Source organism: Aricia agestis, chromosome 15, assembly GCF_905147365.1.
Source record: "Aricia agestis chromosome 15, ilAriAges1.1, whole genome shotgun sequence".
In the NCBI taxonomy this organism is placed as follows: Eukaryota; Metazoa; Arthropoda; class Insecta; order Lepidoptera; family Lycaenidae; genus Aricia; species Aricia agestis.
In genome coordinates this window covers 13,519,622-13,541,682 of record NC_056420.1, presented here as the reverse complement: position 1 = coordinate 13,541,682, position 22,061 = coordinate 13,519,622, and the positions used below count along the sequence as shown (strand labels likewise).

Sequence of the window (22,061 nt, the reverse complement as noted above, 5' to 3'; positions counted from 1 at the left end):
GGTCTACGCTGCTGATGTTATTTGTTTTTTTAGATATAATATTTAAATTGAAAACTAAGGTTACGTAGCTTCGTTGCAAATTTTGCAGGATAAAATTATTATTTTATGTCATACCCCAGGAATTAAAATGTCTTCCAAATTTTATCAATACCATTCCAAACATGTCAACGTTACAAACAGACATAGCTAGACAGAGACAGACACTTTCCATTCATATTATTAGTATAAATGGTACAAAAAACTTAAAGCCTATGTGCCACTAAACAAATGAGTATAATCGTTCCAGTAGCTTTGACCCAGGTACTATAATAATGTAATAGTACCTGGGTCAAAACTACCGGCCAATGCGGGCCACGGGTAGTAATGAATAATATAAGAGCAGGTACACAGGGCGTTTTGAAGCACGCTTCAACATAATATGTTGAAGCGTACACAATATGAAAGCGCGCCAGTAACGCGCGCTTGCATATTGTGTACGCTTTAATAGAATCCGGGGTTCTCAAAACGCGCGTTAGCAAATCGCGCGTTTCAAAACGCCCAATGTGTACCTGCTCTTATATTCATTACTACCCGTGGCCCGCATTGGCCGGTACCGCCGCAAAAGCTGCGTCCTTTTTAATGTGTTATAATATCTTCGAAAATATTCGTTTAAATAATTTGCTGTAAAGGGGCATAATATAGATATATTGTATTAAATCAACAATATATTTAAAGTGTTTAATTGAAAAAGGATCAATGCTGTATTGGTTAAAATCGCTTCGAAAATTTGTAATTATTATTTATCGTAAAAAGTAAATGATAAAAAACTGTTATTGTGCGATATCCATAAGAGATATATACCATCCCGGAGTTTTCTGTAGACGTGTTCATTGTGTACAATACTTAGTACATTATCTATATATTAATACGTGAGCCAAAAACTTTGTATCCCTTTTGACGAAAAATGGGGAAACGTAGGTGAATGAAATTTTGCACAGTTATAGTTTATATGGTAAAGGAGTGCGTCAAGCTAATATTATTTTGAAATTATGCTTTTATCATAAATTTTTTTAACAAATAAAACATTACACACACTACAACACACACACTAGGAAAATGACAGAATTTTGAGTGACAAGCCTATACATACGAATTATACTCTTTTATTTATAGTTGAAGTCTGTTAACGACTAGATGACAAATTGAAAATGGATTATAGTTTTTTTATTGAATCTTAGATACTATAAGACAATGCTTGTAAGCATCTCAGCTGACTCAGACTGGCCGTGTACGGCCAGTCTGAGGTCAGCTGAGTCCCGGAGACAAGAGTTGAAAAAAATATGATAAAGTCAATATTTTTTTTTAAACTAAGGTCGAATTTCGACCATTGGGCGATCTCTAGTTTTGATAAAAATGTAATTATTTACGACCTCACATTAGATACCTCAAAAATAACAGTATTTTTCCACTATTTAATGGATATTATTACACTTACAAACCTTTCTCTTTAATTACTCTATCTATTAAAGAAAACCGCATGAAAATCCGTTGCGTAGTTTTAAAGATTAAAGGGAACAAAGGGACATGAGGAAAAAAAGCGACTTTGTTTTATACTATGTAGTGATTTAATACGTCGAAAACGAAGTAAAGAGAAGAACTTGATGGTTGTACTGTATTTTAAAATGCTTTATCGAAAAATCAAAAGCGCTTTAAGTCGGGTTCGAGTTGTTATCAGATTTCGCAGTATTCCTTTTACGTGGAGCATGTGGAAATATCATCGAGATCTCAGTAGCTTCAGCGCATTCAACTTTTGTAATGGACTTTTAAATTGAATTATTATTATTTTATGTTGTTCATTTAATATTTCCTGCATCTGACCACGGAGAAAATCGTCTATGCATCTGACTATATTTTCTGGCCATTGAAAAGTTGCTGGTTAAAGTTATTTTGACGTGTTTGTACGTGAGTTTGTGATAGAATACAAACGGGTGGACTGATTTTAATAGTTTTGTTAGAAAGCTGACACGATCGAGATTATATTTTGTGGCTAGTTCATCATCATTATTGCCCTTGATTTTTCCTGGTTTATTTTTCAAATTAACATTGACAACTAGAGTAAATTCCAATGAAACACAGGATCAACTCAGATTAATTTTAATGGTAACTTCCTTGTAATGCCATCTTTACATGTTTTAAAGAATACACTTTCTACTTTTTTCTTCATCGCATGTTACTTTGGTTGGGTGGCACCAACTAACTTTAACTATAACTTTAACTTTAACTACAATGCAAAATGTCAAATCTTTGGTTAAAGTTAAAAATGGACGCCATCAAGACGCCATAACCATAGAGCTCGACAAGGTTTTAAATGCACGTGGCGAAAAAAGGAACTAACGCTGTCATCATACAAAAACGCCATTTTTGACAGTTCTCCTTTACCATCAGCGCCCCCGTCCACGTTCATTTATAACCTTGTTGGACCAGCTGTCATCTGTCAATTTCTCCGGTCAAAGTTAAGGTTAAAGTTAAAGCTAAATTTAGCCTTAACTATAACATTAACTTTAACCTTAACTTTAACCACGCCTCTGGTGCAACCCAACCTTACTGTTTTATATCTGCGATGAATAATATCTCACATAATACACGACCTTGTTGGAATATAATAAGAGGCGAATTCATCTACGGTCTCAGAAGATGCTTAATTTTTTACATTAACAATTTTCCTCCCTCGGCTTTCTCTTAATATTATTCCGTCTGAGCGCGCGAACATAATTATACATCAGAGAGCGACGATGTAAGTGAAAAAATGTGGAACATACATGTGCTTCGGTGGTATAAAGGTGCTGTAAATGTGTTTACACTTTTACTGAGTACTGTCGTTTGGCTTACCACGTTTTGACCTGATTTCTCAAAGTTCAACGGTTTCAGGAATCAGACCTTGAGAAATAAGATTAACCCTAAAGCAAAAATGAGTGCCAAAACTAATAATAAGTATTGATCATCCTACAGTACAAAAGTACTACTAAGTCACCATTACGACCCTAAGCTAGCTTAGGGCCGGGACACATAAACACGATACGACGTCGTGTCGTACTACGATGCGACGTCGCATCGTGGGCATCTACGACGAGCATCGTAAAAAACTACACGGTACGACGTCGCGTCGTAGAAACTCACGATGCGTTCCTGTGTCAGTGCCACAGTTGTTATACGAAATTCAAAGATGACGAATCGTTAGTTTCTAGGACGCGACGTCGTGCCGTGTATCGTGGCACGTTACGATGTTGCGACGTAATTTTTTACAATGCTCGTCGTAGATTCCCACGACGCGACGTCGCATCGTGAAACGACGCCGCATCGTGGTACGACACGACGTCGTATTGTGTTTATGTGTCCCGGCCCTTAGGGTCGTAATGGTGGCTTAGAAGAGTTAAATACTACGTGTACCAACTTAAAGTTTTCAAAAATGTATTGAATCAAAGTGAAATAGACTACTTTCAGTCTTTCTCTCTCTTAGATTTCGAATATTTTAACATTGTAAAACATTATACATTAAATCAAAAGAAGCCTTTTAATAGAATAGAATAGAATAATTTATTGCATAAATGTGGTACAAAAAGGTCTTACAATATTACTTAAATAGATCCAACATTCTGCCTAATAAGTGGCGTGCAAAATACTTTTAAATTGTATGGCATTATAAAAATACTAATTATGTTATCACAGGCTGTTCACACAGGCTGTTCACACAGGCAGTTCTCCTCGACTTAAAAATTTATTAACGAAATTCCATCATTCTTTAAGGCTCGTTTCAAATAATTTTTACTGACGTCGATACTGTCCAGTCTCCCTAGACGCCGATACTCGTCTAATGAGTTTGATGCCTATAAATAACACCAATCTCATTATACTCTAAGAGAATACTCGAGTTTATAGCTACTTTTGTTCGTACGTCATCGCTGGAAATAAAATCCCTTTCATCTTTAGTATTCCCTTAAAACTGTTTTATTGATTTACTAGCTGTCCGGCAAAGTTGTTTTGCCATATAAAGTCCTTCGCCCGTATTATTTTATTGAAGTGACTAAATTTTCGATTCCCATCTCACCACCGCCACACCTCATAGTATGGCACCATGGCAACGTCCATCGCTATCCCGTCGCACAATCAATGGTTGCCGTCAGTCTCGACTTATTCAACAAATGTAGATACTTATCAATAAAAAAAGTACGCAGTAGCCGATTCTCAGACCTACTGAATATAAGTACATATAAAGGAGTACGGGAACTAACATTGTGACACGAGAATTTTATATAATATAATTAATTTTCTGAATAAAATGATTTTTTTGTGATCTGTTGATTTATTTCATTGTTGTTCTATTAGTGATCCTATTACTGACTGATACGACTGAGACTGATCAAATTAGAATTTAAAATTCTGACGGCGTAAATGTTTAATTATTACTTAACGTCCATACATATTTGTCCCTCCTTTAAATTAAAGTTAAATATGCGTTAAATGTCACTGACATTAGGCCGTTTGTCTGCTTGAATTCGAATATAAGCTCAGTTATTTGAACATTTCCAAAAACATTCTATGGTCGAAAAAGTTTGAAAATATTCGTTAATGTACTTGTTTAAGTGTGGGCAACCTTTGAAAGCCCTAAATGAAATCCGCAAATACACCACATCCGAACGTGAAAGAAGTACGAGAAATTTAATTCCGAAACGTGGCCATTATGTGAGGAACTAAACATGCTACACGAACGAACTCTGAAAATCTGCGACAGATTTTTCCCAAACCATTTTTTTTGACGTGGGAGAGCCATGCTTCGGCACGAATGGGCCGGCTCAACCGGAGAAATACAATGGGCTCACAGAAAACCGGTGTGAAACAGCGCTTGCGCTGTGTTTCACCGAGTGAGTGAGTTTACCGGAGGCCCAATCCCCCACCCTTTTCCCTTCCCTACCCTCTCCTTTTTCTTTCCCTACCCTCCCCTATTCCCTTCCCTACCTATTACTCTATTCCTCCTTATTGGATAGCCTGTTCGTCACTTATCAGGAAGTGGTGAAACAGGCCATAAAAGCATTAAATCCAAAATGTTCCAGTTAAATGATTCAATGTAAAAATAATACGGGATTAGAGTTGCAGGTTTGTTAATTTTGTGGCTAAAAATAGTAACTCGATCAAATGGATAGTTTTCAATCTGTTTATTTGTAATTATAGATTATAATTATCAATCTATTAAACAGCTAGCTTTTAATTAATATTAGATTTAACACGCAAATACATTTTGTATAATATTTTAGTCTGTAGTATACTTAGTAGTATACTTAATACTTAATCAACGATTATTATTATTATTAGTAAGTCTTTAGTAACTTTCTTATAATAATAATCTACTCTCTGTTCTCTAGATCTCTATTTTCTGTGGTCACCGCCGTTGGTTTTACATAATATTTAAGTAAATCTTATAAATGTATACTTTACTTTATTACTATTTATGTAAGACTGTTTGGAGACCCCAATAAACGAAAATAAAAGAAAATTATTATTGGAATGTATAGGTACGACTTTTTATTATAATATAAATGTATCTAACATTAATAATCCTACCTGTATTTTATAAACTTCAACGTAGACTTCAACTCAACATTTTTTTTTTTAAAAACGAAAAAAAAGCAAACGAGCAAACGGGTCACCTGATGGAAAGCAACTTCCGTCGCCCATGGACACTCGCAGCATCAGAAGAGCTACAAGTGCGTTGCCGGTCTTTTAAAAGGGGATAGGGTAATGGGGAGGGTAGGGAAGGGAAGGGAAGGGAATAGGGGAGGGTAGGGAAAGGAATAGTGTAGGGGATTGGGTCTTCGGTAAACTCACTCACTCGGCGAAACACAGCGCAAGCGCTGTTTCACGCCGGCTTTCTGTGAGAACGTGGTATTTCTCCGGTCGAGCCGGCCCATTCGTGCCGAAGCATGGCTCTCCCACGTATAAAATATTCATTCATGACAGACTCCCACATTATAAACTTCAAATATTCATTCATGACAGTTGTACAAAACTCTTGAAACGAGTCAATTTCTTGAAAGAAATTGAACGTGTGGCGAGCAAGAGTTATAAAAGGATAAATGTTTTTTCGTCTCAGTACGCACGAAATCTTATTTTATGTACGAACAAGTTCATATGTTTAGAATTACGCTATGAATGAACGTCGGAGTGAATTTTAAAACAGTGTACTGTCTATTCTCTAGAGTCTAGACAATGGCAGCCCTGGATTTATGTTTAGGCAGTATAGGCCATGGGCTATGGGCGGCAGCGTCCTATGGCGTCCTAGGGGGGGCAGCATCAAAGGATGGCGGCAGAGTTCGTACATAGGGGTGGCGAAATTAAAGTGGTCTATTCTCATACAAAATGTAAATCCAGCACTGGACAGTGGTTTTGATTGGCTGATATCAGTTTAACGAATCAACTACGCTGCAGGAAAGATAAACTCCAATCAAAATAACCTCACAAACCGACTTGTCTTTTTCTGGTGCATTGATACAGGCAATTGACATACAATTACTACTGAATATACTTTATTATATTTTTACGCTACCTAATATCTTTACTGGTCAAAGCTGGGTTCGTATAAAAAAATACTATGTCATTTTGCACATATAGAGCAATAAGCACATATATCCCAAGTCCCAACTCATTACTTTTGAAGTAAATGAATAAAAACGAGCAGCATTTTCAGCGTTTATTTCTGTAAAACAGTTTTACAACTGTGTCATATTGTGCCAAACTCGCAGCTAATGCTTTCGTAAAAGTGGGCACTGGAATCGTCGAAGTCAAAACTTTAATTACTTCTAAAGTATTGAAATTATATTTATGATTAATTACTGAAATGGCGAAGTGTGGGCAAGGGCAAAAAGTTTATTGTCCTCAAAGCGGGCTTTAATATAATAATATTTGTTTAGTTAAATGTATTATTTTTTTTTATAAATAACGCCGAAATGCACAGAGAAAAATGTTTTGCATAACCATCATAATATTATCATTATAAGCACACACACACACACACACACACACACACACACACACACACACACACACACACACACACACACACACACACACACACACACACACACACACACACACACACACACACACACACACACGTGGGACAGCCATGCTTCGGGTGAGCAGCCGGCTCGACCGGAGAAATACCACGTTCTCACAGAAAACCGGCGTGAAACAGCGCTAGCGCTGTGTTTCGCCGAGTGAGTGAGTTTACCGGAGGCCCAATCCCCTGCCCTATTCTGCCCTATTCCCTTCCCTACCCTCCCCTATTCCCTTCCCATCCCTACCCTCCCCATTACCCTATTCCCTCTTAAAACGCTGGCAACGCACCTGCAGCTCTTCTGATGCTGCGAGTGTCCATGGGCGACGAAAGTGGCTTTCCATCAGGTGACCCGTTTGCTCGTTTACGTTTATTTCATTACAAAAAAAACCGTATGCTACCTTTTTACATCTAAATCGATATACTTTGAGTCCTGGAAAAATTCTTTATCATCGAATTTCGCTTTTTGGTTTTTTTTTTGTGATTGCCAGAACGCGTCGTGGCCGTTTTCATTAGAGCCACAACGCGAATTTCGTGTCGTGGCTGTTTTACTGTGACCCAGACGCGTTGAGAGCTATTTCTCCGCTCACTGAGCGTTTTCGGTCTTTGAGCGTATCATATAACAAGCATAAGCCACTGAAGTATAAATTAATTTGTCTAAGCTCTAAATCATTAGATACATCTAGATATTCCGATATCATCTAGAGGATAAGGCCAAATTAGCCTCGAAGAAGCTTGGTGTTCTTAACAGAGCGAGACGGTACTTCAGTCCGGACCAACGCCTACAACTCTACTAGGCGCAGGTTCGGCCTCATATGGAATATTGTTCTCATCTCTGGGCAGGGGCGCCAAAATACCAACTGCTCCCTCTGGATCGTATCCAACGAAGGGCCGCTCGAATTATTGACTGCCATAGTGTTCAAAGAGCTTGGACCTCTTGGAATTACGCCGAGATGTAGCTTCACTCTGCATCCTCTATCGGTTTTATCAGATGCAACCTGCAACTTTTCGCCATCATCCCACGCGAAAAACATACCATCCTCATCACCTTGATGAGAGACAGTCTTCCACCGTGCGTTTTTCGCGTAACTTTCTGCCGCGCACTGTAAAACTCTGGAACGAACTGTCACCAGCAGTATTTCCGGACCGATACGACCTGCAAACCTTCAAGAAAAGAGCGTATTCCCTCTTAAAAGGCCGGCAACGCACCTGCAGCTCTTCTGATGTTGCACGTGTCCATGGGTATAGTTGCTTGCCATCAGGTGACCCGTTTGCTCGTTTGCCCCTTTTTAATAAAAAAAAGAAATACATCAATTTAAAGACTAATTTGGTATAGAGATACTTTAGTTCCGCGCTAGAATAAATAATAGTTTTTATCCCACAAAAATATACAGTTTTTAGAATTTCCAGGCCAGAATGTTGCGGGAAGCGTTTAGTATTATAGCAGAGACAACATTCAACATAGACGGAATACCTATAGCCGAATCAAATTAGCATTAAAACCTAGTAAACAGCGTGCAGTTGACGGACAAAAGAACGAAGACGTAGAGCGAGTAGAATCTGAGCCCGGAAAATTGAATTTCAATGTCACTACAGTGCAGATGTAAAAATGATCGGGGAGAGTCGATCGGGCTGCGCGCGCAGGGCGGGCAGGTTGCGCGCGCTGCGTCGGCAGTTGCCCAGGGTTGCCGGCGCGGTTGCACGCCGTTGTGATATCACGGGAGTCGGGACTTTCCCGCGTTTTTGAGCATGTGCGCGTGATTACGTTAAGTGTTGTGTGTGTGATGTTATGACGTGAGTTAGACAGAGTGTAAGGAATTTTCGTCGAGTCGTTCGCTGTGAGTATTTTTTTTTTGAGTATATCTAGCAAAAGTACAGGTAGAATTATTTGAAAATTAGTGACAGTAAACTAAGATAAATGTAGGAAATTATTAAAAAAAAATTTGCTGAAATCGGATTTTTTTTAGAAATTTTAAATACAGACGAACTGCCCATAGCGTTATGGGTATTGGGTATGGTGGCTCACGAGTGACAGCTTGTATGTTGCCTAAAACCTATAAAAATATTCAGAGATAAATCTAAATTCCAAACCAAAACCGCTTAAAAAATTCATATAATTTAATAAAAATATTATAATCGCAGTTTTTTCACCACATTTTATGTGTAAAATAGCTTTAACGCCTTTAGCGTATAAATTGAAATTCAATTCATTGTTTTTTTTAAAGGATGCCTATCTGTTCCTTTACAATTTACAGCTCATGTTACTGATTTTATGCATCCTTTAATAACGCCACGATAAGCGCGAAGGTGTTGAGAAAGTGCAAAAGCGCGACATAGTTTAGTGGTGTCAAGTTTACGTTGTAACTGTTTAGTAGTCTGTGGTAAAGTGGAAATTTTCACACATCTGTTGCAAGATTCATAATATCTAATTTCCGCCCTAAGGGCGCATCGCAAAGTCAGTTTTTAGTATGAGTTTTGTTGCAGATTTTTGCGATGCGATGCAAATTCGCAGTTCTGTGTGGGAACCCTTATAGGTGAACTACGAAACTAAACACGAGTAGGAGTACGTCTTCGTACATTTTATATTAAGTGGGCGACCCCAACCCAAAATTGTCGATTTTATAATTCATTTTTATACTTGAAAATAAGCCCCGAATTGTTTCATTTGTAAACAAAGAGACGACATTATATTTCCAAGAATTTGATCTGAGCGAAACACGATATCTTAAATTTTTCTCGATAGAAAAAAATCAGAAAGATGCATCTAATTTTCACGAATTTTTCATATATTGCCATAACCGTGCATTAACAGTAAGTTAGTTCAATTTAGTATTTTAACACATTGCATAAAATTCTATTATTGAGACACTGACCTGGCGGATTTTTGAAATGTTGTATATTTATCGAGTAGTTAAGAAAAAACTAACTTGGCGATGATTCCGCGTCATCCTTTTTCACCTGGCATATGAAAGACGGGCGGAAGCATCTATTTTTTACCTGAAATAATTTTTCAAAACACGGTTTTTGACTAAACTAGACGTGTCTATAAAACCGCAAGTTTCTTCGAAATTTTGGATTCAGTATTTGAAGATACAATAGCGGTATAATAGCTATATACGAACACCAATTCAGGCATAGTTTAAAGATGTAGTAATGTATAAAACTTGTCTATGTCCTTTCTCAGGACCTAAAGTATGTACCTTTCACCTACATCGAATATCAGTTAAGCCAGGTGAGTGTGAAGGGAAAATATGAAGACGTACGTATATTATATTTTCAATTTTCTTTTAGCGCTTATTCTTTCTCGGCTTAACCAATATAAATGGATCTTGGTATGATGGTACTTCAATTGTCTCCCGTGGATAGATATAATCAGTATAGACTAGACTTTCTGCGCGGTTCCGTCCGCGTAAATAAGGAATTCCCCGGACCTCACATTTTGCCGCAAAAAATAGCCAGTTATCCTAATGCCGTGAAAATTAGGTACCATGTGCCGAATTATATTAAAATCGGTCTAGATTTTGATTTTGGTCCGTTCAAACAAGGAAAATCTTCAGTTTTATAATCTGCGATCAAACTGTGCAGTTTTACCGTTGTCGTGTACGTACGAAACAAAACCACTTTATTGATAAGTATCACGCTTTTTCAACTAAACTTTACATAAACGTCAACTTTCGTATATAAATACTATCAAGTATATACAAGACAATGTGTATTCCGTTTCTTTCTTTGTGTAATCGTATATCTTTTATCTCGTTTCCATCTTAGAAAAACGCTTTGTATTCACTTAAATAAATCGTCTTTGATGCTTATTCCCAACGCGATATCATCTTACAAACATCTAGACTCTAGAGAAAAACATTCTTACTACCTCCACAGAATTTATTTTTAGAAATTCAATTTATTATTAAAAACTTAACTATTTATGATAACAAGATGCCCACAGCTTTGTTGCGATATAATTCGTTTACTCGTGGAAACCTACATTTTTTTCGGGATAAAAAGTATCTTATGTCCTTTCCCGGGACTCAAATCGTCTCCGCACCAAAAAGCAAAATCGGTTCAAAATACGTGTGAACCTCAACGGGTGTGAAGAACTAACAGACAGACAGACAGTCAAACAGACAGACATACATTCTTTCACATTTATAATATTAGTATGGATTTAAAACCCAATCAATCCATGTACCCAACGTCACCTTTATAAATATCAGTTAATAGAATATGTTCCATCATCTGACACTCAAAATGCGATAAGGTGTTTTTGTGCTTGTCTCTTTAAATTAAATAGAGTGCCAATCTACTTGACTCATTTTGAACGATCTGTTGTTGGTGATCAAATTTCACTTCCTAGGGCTGCTGGAAGAAATATCTTTAGAGATAAGCAGTACCTGTTGTGTCATTTTTCTTCATAAGTAAAAAATTGTTAAATGTTTTTGTATGCAATAAACTGTTAAATAAATAAAATAAATAAATATTTGGTAAGTACAGGCTTCTTTTATACGCGCCTTTCATACGAAAGCTACCTTAAGATTATTTTGGACGTTGTAAGCATGAACGCTGTAAGGCATCCATTTACACACACACGGTAGGTTTTGCTGTCAGTTTTGCCACAGTCATGGCTGTAACTGATGGATAACCTACCGTGTAAGAGCGTGACAGACGGTTGCATGAAGTTGATTGACGAAAATCTGGATATCTTGATTTTTGTTTCATGCAACCATCAGTCGCTAATTTTGACTGAGTGCTGTCACATCTGACAAAAAACGTATACCTTTGAAAATTTTGGCTTTGACTGACATAAAACTGAAAAGAATTGAGTGACCGTCTAATACCATTCGTCAGTCCATCAGTCACCATCAGTCAAACATATATCATGATTGACGGAATTGACTGTCGCTTGCATGAGCGTGTAATCCATTACACGCTCATGCAAGCGACAGTCAATTTCCCTTAGGTCCTTAGGCATCCATGCCTAAGGCCCTAAGGCCCTAAGGGAAAGCACGTAGCATCTCATTTTACGTGATTCTTTATCCTAAAATCTTTATTTTACAATATTAAATTACAATATTTTTATTATTTGGAACAGAAAACGGTTATGCGCTCAAGAGGCGTGCTTATAAATTTTTTACGAGCCTCGTGATCGGTTATAAACTTGAGTATGTATGTTTACACCCTCTTATCTCAGAAATTCAGCATACAACACGTCTGGGACTTAGTATATTTATAAAGCTTTTAATGTATATTTATAAAGTTTTTATAATATCAAGCATAAAATAAATTATCATTGCTTAGGCTTAAGTGAGTGTTACTTATTTATAAAGCATAATATTATTTAAATAAATATAGTTAAAATTCAGTTTGCAGTTCAAAATTATTTCGTGCATTGTTAAAATATATGTTTTAAAATTAAAAACTTTTTGAAGTGTGTAGGTGTGTACAGTTTTCTAAATCGACGGCTCGATTCTGGCCAGCATTACTACTTAGTATTTTGTAGATATTTTTTATACTATGTAGTATAATAATATAAAAAAAGATAAAAAGGCGGTTCCCGCTGTTTGTGTTATTTTTTTATACTTATTTTTTTTTAACCTACGCAACGAATTTTAAAAAATCTATCTGTACAGTATACAGGCTGTAAAAAAAACTTTAGAGTTTAGGGTGACTATGTGTCCCTTATATAGAGTTCGTCCCTATATATACTTATTGCTACTTTCACTTTCACTGTGAAAGTAGCAGCGCTGAGAGAGCAAAAACTGTTTCGTGATTTGTATGGGCAGGCGCCCCATTGTCATGACGTAATGAGTTTGATACAAAAGTTACAAAAAAGTTACTCTTTTAGCGCTGCTACTTTCACAGTGAATTCTACACAGGGTCACTCACACCCTAAAGTATTATCACTTACTTCTGTTACACCTTGTAATAGAGTGATTCTAGGTATCTGGCCGCATACACGTTTTCTGCGTGCGATTTCCTAATGTGACATTACGATTTGGAATTCCGTGAGACTAGCGCAAGCGTTTGCACTTGAAACGTACGTGCGGAATTCATTCCGTTCGGAAAAAGTGAACGTGTGCGTGAATTAATATAGTTTCTACTGATTTTGCATTCGTTTTTCGAATTCGAAAATCAAATAGGAAAAAAGTGTATGCGGCCAGCCCTACTTTGGCATATCGGAAAATATTTGTCAACTAGTTACATAGCAAATGAAGCTAACAAGTGATATTTAGTACAAAACTCTATTATGACATAAAATAAACGAAATAATTAATTTTTGCCCGTGGCAGTGCGGCTCAGTTCAAGGCGCTTTGTTGTATTTGACATTATAATTAGGCCTGGGACGGGAATCAAAAATATTGTCCGTAAACCTTTGTCAACGCAGCTGCTCATCTCCCGGTGCTGGAGGTGATATTTGGAGGTACTATTACTGGTATGGTATAATCCTCCTTTGAGCACATGATCACTGTAAAAATCTGGAACGAACTGTCATCAGTAGTATTTCCGGACAAATACGACCTGCAAACCTTCAAGAAGAGAGCGTATGCCCTCTTAAAAGGCCGGCAACGCACCTGCAGCTCTTCTAATGTTGCGAGTGTCCATGGGCGACGGTAGTTGCTTTCCACCAGGTGACCCGTATGCTCGTTTGCCCCCTTATTTTATTTAAAAAGAAAGTGTTGATACAAAGTTCAACCGTCTGCAATCGTTGCGGTTACTTTCTTGGCGTTTAAATATTATATATACCTTGCGTGGTATTTATACTTATTTGATTTTGACAACCCTATTTTCGGAATATCTGACAAGGTGTGGAATTGGTGTGGAATAAAGTCGACCTTCGCGCGGCGCCGGAGAGCTCAATGTCGGCTGCTCGCGTGCGGTCCGTTGTTAATAATACTTATGTAGGCACATAAAACGGCGGCATTTGTGAACATCAAAGCAGTGAGACTTCTGTACTTGTACTATTATCTATTCTGTGGTTTTAGTTTATCTGTGTCGATACGTAGGTACTTGTTCTTGCCCCCCCGCGTCACCCCCGGTAATTCTCCCGCGCCGCGAGTGACCGTTCTGCAACGATTTTAAATGGGATAAAATATGCCATTGAAAAAAAAATAACACCCAAATTTTTTTGCTTGAATGGACTCTCCTAATATTACCTAAGCCCTGGAAAAAATTTGGCAGGAAGGTTTAATTGCACCCTGTATATTATTTTCGTAGTGTAAGTGTAAGCAATATTCAAAATCGATTGGTCGATTGGGAACTTTATCAAAAGTGTGTGTCAATTATTAAGAGTAATTAATAATTGACATACGGAAAGTATGTCAATAATTAATTAGTGTATAAAATATTTTCGTCGGATTGGTTTTAACATCAATGTGATGATTATTTAAAGATCATGTCAGTCTTCAATATTTTATACATAATATTTATTTTGTAATTGAAAAGTTTGAAGTATACCTACGCTTGCTTTTGGTGCTTTCCTCCAGGGCCGGACCGTGAGCTTACGAGGCCCTGGGCTGAAACTACTTAGGGCCACAACATTATAACTGTCAGTTCGTAGTACCAACACCTAAATTGTATAATAAACTTGATCGTAGGATTCTCAGGGATATCAACAAAAATTAATAAAATTATGAATTCTTTCGCATTATGGCATTATCGTCTATTTTTGACTTCACTTAGCTGGGGGGCGGAGGCTCTTGAACTCTTGGGGCCCTGGGCTTAAGCCCAAATAGTCATATGGTAGATCCGGCCCTGCTTTCCTCGACGATTAATATATGACATTTTAACATAATAACACAAACTACAAAGTTTTAGTTTTTCACCCTAAACTTTTATCTACGAGACACTTATCTAAAGGGTCAGCTTTCGAACAAAGGATTAGCTTGCTCAAGTGGGGCCGAACTTATACTGTAGCTTAACCAAGCTTAACGAAGCTTCGGTAAGTTATATTTATCTTTATGTTACGAGGGACCAAAGCTGCGAGAGTAATTCGCTTTATGTTTGATATGAAATAGTTGGACAATTTCGTTACGTTCTAGTCGAGAGTGCTGTACAAAAGTTGTGCTTTGTCGAAGTTCTATTGGCTATATACGATACTAAAATATATTATTTTACATCCAGATTCGAATACCGGTTTAAAGTAACAATTATCTTTCCTTATATGCTTATACTAGCTTTTGCCCACGGCTTAGCTCGCATTCAGAAATATTATTATATACAATCTTTCATCCCCTATTTTATAGGTATAAATTTGGGGATGGGATTTATCAAAATTCTTTCTTAGCGGATGCCTACGTTATAACATCTACCGCATGCCAAATTTCAGCCCGATCCATCCAGTGGTTTGGGACTTTGGGCTGTGCGTTGATAGATCGCTATGTCAGTCAGTCACCTTTAAGTTATATAATATATTAAGATTATGAAAAGGTCACATTTTTTTATGATGTTGCAGAAAGTAATGTCGTCTACCCCACCGATTTAAAAAAAACATCTAAGGAAAGCCTAGTTATATAATTTCTCCTTATCATCAGAACAATACTGTTATCAATTTAATTTCAAATTACCATAAGGTATCACATTTGAAATTACAACTTTTTTCAAATGAAGTATTTAAAAAAAGTAGTAAATTTGATTTCAATTCTAAATATTAACAAATTGACTTCGCCGTATCTAAAACTACTTATTTTTTAATTGTGATTAAGACAATATACTATTACTTTTCTCTATATTATTAAAACGAGATATTAATATTTATACCTCGTATAAGGTATAATATTATACTCGAAGCCCTAATGGTAAACCAGTGTTCAATGTCAGAGAAAACGGATTGGTTTTCACATCACAATAATAGAAAAACGAGGAAAATCGACAAATACATATTCCTTGACAATTTCCTTTGTTCTTTATAATATTTTATGTAACAAGTAGGTACCAATATAAATACATAATTTATTATTAGAACCACAATATAGACAGGCAAAATCACTATTTTTAACAGACTTCCAAAAAGGGGGAGTTTTTTATGAAATAAGGGGGCAAACGAGCAAACGGGTCACCTGATGGAAAGCAACTTCCGTCGCCTATGGACACTCGCAGCATCAGAAGAGCTGCAGGTGCGTTGCCGGCCTTATAAGGGGAAATAGGATAATAGGAGAGGGTAGGGAAGGGTAGAGGGTAGGGGATTGAGCCTCCGGTAAACTCACTCACTCGGCGAAACACAGCGCAAGCGCTGTTTTACGCCGGTTTCCTGTGCGCCCGTGGCTTTTTCTAATTTATCTATACATATTATAAAACAAAGTCGCTTTTTTCCCTCATGTCCCTTTGTTCCTTTTAATCTTTAAAACTACGCAATGGATTTTGATGCGGTTTTCTTTAATAGATAGAGTCATTCAAAAGGAAGGTTAGTGGTATAATAACATTCATTAAATAGTGGAGAAATACTGTTATTGTTGGGGTTTCTATAGTTTGTGCGTTTTATGATGATATGCGTGGCACATTATAATTGACAATAGTAGGGAAGTTACCTAACAAAAATTAATCGATAGTTTAAAAATATCGAATCACTTCGTAAAGGAATTGCAATCGAAATTATCGATTTCGTACTGACACTTCAGTGGTGCCGGCGATTTAAGATGGCCGCCTTTTTTTATCGATTTAATTTCGATTCAACCGAGTCAATATCTATTGACATAGTTCCGTTTCATGCTTAAGACATTTTTAAATGTTTTCGTAACAATAATTTTATACTCCTATTTCACAGTTAATATTTATAATTTTTATTAATAAGTTAGCATTTAGCATCTTTTCATTTTTATTCATTTACAATTATAGGAAACATATTTTGTTTTTGTAGATGAAAAATAATTTATTACATTTTGATTTTTTTTGTTTTCTTGTAAAAAAAACCCGTAGCAAGGAACATGAAAACTGTCACCCATATCATCTTAGAACGCACAAACTATAATGCGATGTCGTAAATAATTTAAAAAAAAATCCGCTTACGTTGCAAACGCAGGCTGAACCCAACGAGATTTATCAAAATAATGTATCATGTATTGTACACATTGAATTGAAAAGGTCTACAGAAAACTCCGCGATGGTATATGTCTCTCTTATGGATATCCCACAATAACATTTTTGTCATTTTCTTTTTACGACAAATAATGGCTAATTTTTGACGCAATTTTAATGAATACAGCATTAATCCCTATCCAATTAAATAACTTAAATACATTGTTGATTTAATGTAGATCTGTATGGCCCTTTACAGCATACGATTTAAATGAATATTTTCGAAGATATTACAGATTTAAAAATTGCAGGAAATAGCTTTTGCGGCGGTACCGACCAATGCGGGCCACGGGTAGTAATAATGAATACAAGTCAAAACTGCTGAATCGATTTTAATCATTTTTTCAGTGGCTATATTATATTTTGTAACCGATGCGAAGTTTAGTATAAAAAACTCTAAATTGTATATTTGTCTCAGTTATTATCAAAATAACAAGGCACAGAATTTCATGCAAATTTTGACATTTTATATTATGAATTTTGTGCCTTGATTCGCCATTTGGACTTAACTTAAAATCTAAATAGAACATTAGAACAGTAAGAAATAAAAAAAAAAAACTAAATCTTCTCTGTCCAGGTAAGGTCACATTTCAAGCTGAAAAAAGAATATTTACCCTGCAATTTCTAGGAATGCCTCATCCTAACAGAATTAATAGCAAACACGCGGGGAACTAATAAAGCATTCCTGGTAGTGATTCGAAATGAGGCATTCACGGGAAACCTCTGGTCGAAGGCAAATTAAAGCTCCCCTACACCACAAGGGGTGCTTAAGGCTGTCTAGGAAACGGGGTTTACAATGACTTATATAGTGCTAGTTGAAGCTATATTTATCTCTATCATAATACACGAGTTGGTAGAGTTTGTCAAACAAGAGTAAAACGCTAAACTATAATATTTTGTAAACAATATAATCACGATCTCATTGTTTTTTTGAGCTATTGCATTAGCATGCAGTTTTCATCGCGGGCTTTGAGCACGGTGACCAAATTAAGAAATTCCTTAACGAAAATATACCTGACACTCGTTCGTGCGTGCGTTAGACTAGACGTATGCGTGTAGAAAAGCTGCTAACTGTTATAACTTTACCGCGGCAGTCCCCGAGTGACAACGTTTGTATACTTTAAATATTGTCACGCTTTTTTATCAGATTTTATGGGCAGTTTCTAAAGTTTTTGACAGGAGTTTATCTTTTCACCAGCTTTTGTTGATTGGTTAATATTTTGACGCTAGCCAATCAATAGCGATAGTTAATAGATAGTCAAAACGTAAAAACTGGGCAATAATAAAATTTTATAGTATAGTAATTGAGTGGAAGAATACGATAACTAACAGTGAAAATGCCGTTTTGGTGCAGAAATGGAGACTCTAGAGCCAGAAAAATGGTTTATAATAAAAAACTGTGGATTTTATGTGTAGCTTGTAAAAGTTACAAGCTTTGTTAAAATTGTATGGAAAAAAGTGAGTAAATATCCGTATGTTACAAATGTTACTTATTGTGTTCTTCCACTCACGTCTTCTGAAATTTGTGTTGTGCATTTCGCTATTATATTGAACTTTGCTATTCCTGTCTACGCCCCATACGTTAAATCTATCGAAACCCAATCAATTCGAGGCCGGCATTTAACAACATTTGACGAGCGACCCTCGTATCAGTTAACTGGTAAATAGAAAGCCTAAACTCTCAATAGCCTCATATTAGCCGTTCGATAGCCACAGAATAAACTATTTCTAGTCTATATTGTGAATAGATACATATATACTATATATTTATACGTGGGAGAGCCATGCTACGGCACGAATGGGCCGGCTCGACCGGAGAAATACCACGTTCTCACAGAAAGCCGGCGTGGAACAGCGCTAGCGCTGTGTTTCGCCGAGTGAGTGAGTTTACCGGAGGCCCAATCCCCTACCCTACTCCCTTCCCTACCCCCCCCCCCTTCCCTACCCTCCCCTATTCCCTTTCCATCCCTACCCTCCCCTATTACCCTATTCCCTCTTAAAAGGCCGGCAACGCACCTGCAGCTCTTCTGATGCTGCGAGTGTCCATGGGCGACGGAAGTTGCTTTCCATCAGGTGACCCGTTTGCTCGTTTGCCCCCTGATTTCATAAAAAAAAAATAATAATAAAGTAAATTATATAGTACTATCAGAGAAGTTGATTCAAAGACAGTTGACGGACCTTCATCAACTGGTCGGATTACGTCATTAATGTTAGCTGTGGTCTGTGATCTGTCAGATGGGTTCGACGTAACTCGACCAAATTACGTAGGTCCGCCATCTGCCTAGGAATCTACTTCTCTGATAGTAGATTCCTTTGTGTGTGTGTTTTTTTTCTTGTAAATTCTTAAGGTGACGCCGCGTTAAAGTAAAAAACCGTGTTGGATAATATGTTTCAGATAGAAAACAAGCAATGGAACAGCAAAAAATGGCATAAAGTAAAAAACCGTGTGGAAATGGAAAGGGCGTAAGCGACACAATGTTTTTTGTCGCGTAATTTAAAAACCATAAATACATATCATATAAGCTATGGGCAAATTAAAGTATATGCTTGAACCAATTTATGTGCAAATTTTGGAAGCCTAAATCACTCTCCTCTGTTGGCAAAATTTTACATAGGTCTTTTTGATTGATTATTCTGTGTTATAAAAGTTGACCAATCGTGTTATGCTATGGGTAATTCAAAGACAAAGACATGATGAATACTGGCAATGAACTTCAATTTCTTAGCTTAAGTCATTGCTGAGAAAAATCGATATCACTACAGCCAAATTATCAAGGCGTCGCCTTAAATTATGTATATGTTTTTGTGAATGAATATCGAAAATCACTTAGTCTAGTATTTTACAAAGTCTTCCTTTCAATATTAATATGCTTGTGCGAGCATTGTGTAGCTCAAATGAAATGAAAAATGCGATTAATTTCTGTTCGCTTCCGTGATTTTTTCGATCGAGCGGCGTCGAGAGCTTTTATCCTGTAAAAAAATATTCACAGCTATAATTTCCGTAAATAAATAAAAAATATTAATTCACTTATTATAATTGCCTTACTATAATATAATGCTGCTCGTATGAATAAGTTAGTAACTTTAGCACTGGTTACCAGGTCCAAGGTTTGGTCAAGCGACGAATCTAGTCGCAAAATTTTATACACATTGTACTATCAAAGATTCCTAGCCAGATGGCGAACCTAAGTAATTTGGTCGCGTTAAGTCAAACCCATCAGACCGATCATAACTAAGGGCCAACACGTACCACAACCACACGACAACCACACCACGTGGTCGGGCGTATATTTCGTATTGTAAATGAGCTGGACCATTCACACGTACCACATTTTGCAGTCGTTGTACTGTCTACCGACCACATCGCAATTGCCGCCGACCACATCGCAACCACGAGCGAACTAGTGCCCGACCACATCGCAACCACAACGTTGCGTCGATACAACGACAGTGCGCGCACACCGCCCGCACTCTTCCCCCCCTCCGTTACATTGACTTTCGTACGTAACCACATCGCAACCACTGGCGACAACGCAACCACGTCAGCATTTTGTCGGTACCACAACGCAACTACAAAAAACTGCAGCGACACCATTCACACGTAACCACTGCTCGACGATATTTTGTCGTTGCGATGTCGTGTGGTTGTGGTACGTGTGGGTTGGCCCTTACATTGAATTGGCATAAGCCTACCACACGACGTAGGTCCGTCAATTGCCTAGGAATCAATTTCCTCGAAATTCTGAGTGGTTGTTAGAGAAATGCTTCTACACAGTACAAGAATATTTTAATGATAAAATAGTCGCAAATAGGTTTAAATGACATTTTATTTAAATTGTTTTTTTTTTTACTCTCTGACATTAAATGTTTTATTCTATTAAATTATTATTTTTTACTCTCTGACATTAGGTATTATTCTAGTTAATTATTTTTATATTATTTATGACAAAACAATAGAATTTTTATGTTTCTAAAACATTGTATTTTATTGAATTAAATTGACAACTGACATTGTAAATTTAGATTATTGTTATTTTGACATGAATTCATTGAAATGTAAGTATGACATGATTGATGATTGTAATATGTTAATGTCTTAATGTTTATAGGTAATTTTTTTCTCTTTTAAAATTTGAATTTTAAAGTTATGATGAATTTAGTTAAAATTATTGAATTAACGATAACAATGTTTTTGGCTTTAAGTTGACAATATTGGTAATAATTATATTAATGTACTTTGTTATTAGTAATTTAGTGTGACATAACTGATAACCACATGACAATATCAGACAATATTTCCACGCCCATGAGGCAGAAATTGTGATCAAATATAAATTGTAAGACCTTTGTACCAATTTCTTGGAAATAAATAAATTGAATTGAATTGAATTGAATCGATGGTACAATATAGGTTTGCTCGCCTTGTGATTTTGAGTACACATTTGAAGTAAAAACCTCTGAAGCGGCTTTGTCTGTTCTGAGATTGGTGAAAAATGTTAAACACGTATCAGGATTTTAGATATACTGTGACCTGATGAAATTTCGTAAGACGAGGGAGAGTAGACTACCAGCGAGGCATAGAGGTATTGAAATCCCCCTCTATTTCTGATGCGCCCCGAAAATTTTTGCCCGCCACAGAAATAAATCAAACTGAATGAACGTTCAACGAATCTTGCAATATACTGCAAGATTGAAAAACGCGTACTCCATCCGCTTAGCCGTTCTATTTTGATTTATCTCTGTGATGTCCACTTCTACAGGTTCATCTTTCCTTCAAACGGAATTTTCGGAGCGTTTGTTTTTTAACTCGCGAGGACTAATGAAATTAAAAATCTAAAAAAAATATGTAATTTTGTGAAAGGAATATTCCTTTCAATATAAAAATGTAGACTACTCGTAGACGCTT

At 36.7% G+C, this 22,061-nt stretch overlaps 1 protein-coding gene and 1 long non-coding RNA gene across 2 annotated transcripts in view; one reads left to right on the top strand and one right to left on the bottom strand.

Annotated features, from left to right (window-relative positions):
- Positions 1–491: 491 nt before the first annotated feature.
- LOC121734185 lies at positions 492–20,489 on the bottom strand. The gene is made up of 3 exons (XR_006036670.1): positions 20,479–20,489; positions 11,888–11,893; positions 492–553 (listed from the first exon to the last, which is right to left on the bottom strand). It is a non-coding gene; the product is annotated as an uncharacterized LOC121734185 (long non-coding RNA).
- Positions 8,777–22,061, top strand: part of LOC121734183 (lachesin-like) — a 234,419-nt gene continuing 221,134 nt past the window's right edge. The window contains exon 1 of the mRNA XM_042124654.1: positions 8,777–8,925. The gene's annotated coding sequence lies outside the window, so the exon portion shown is untranslated. The remainder of the gene's footprint in view (positions 8,926–22,061) is intronic.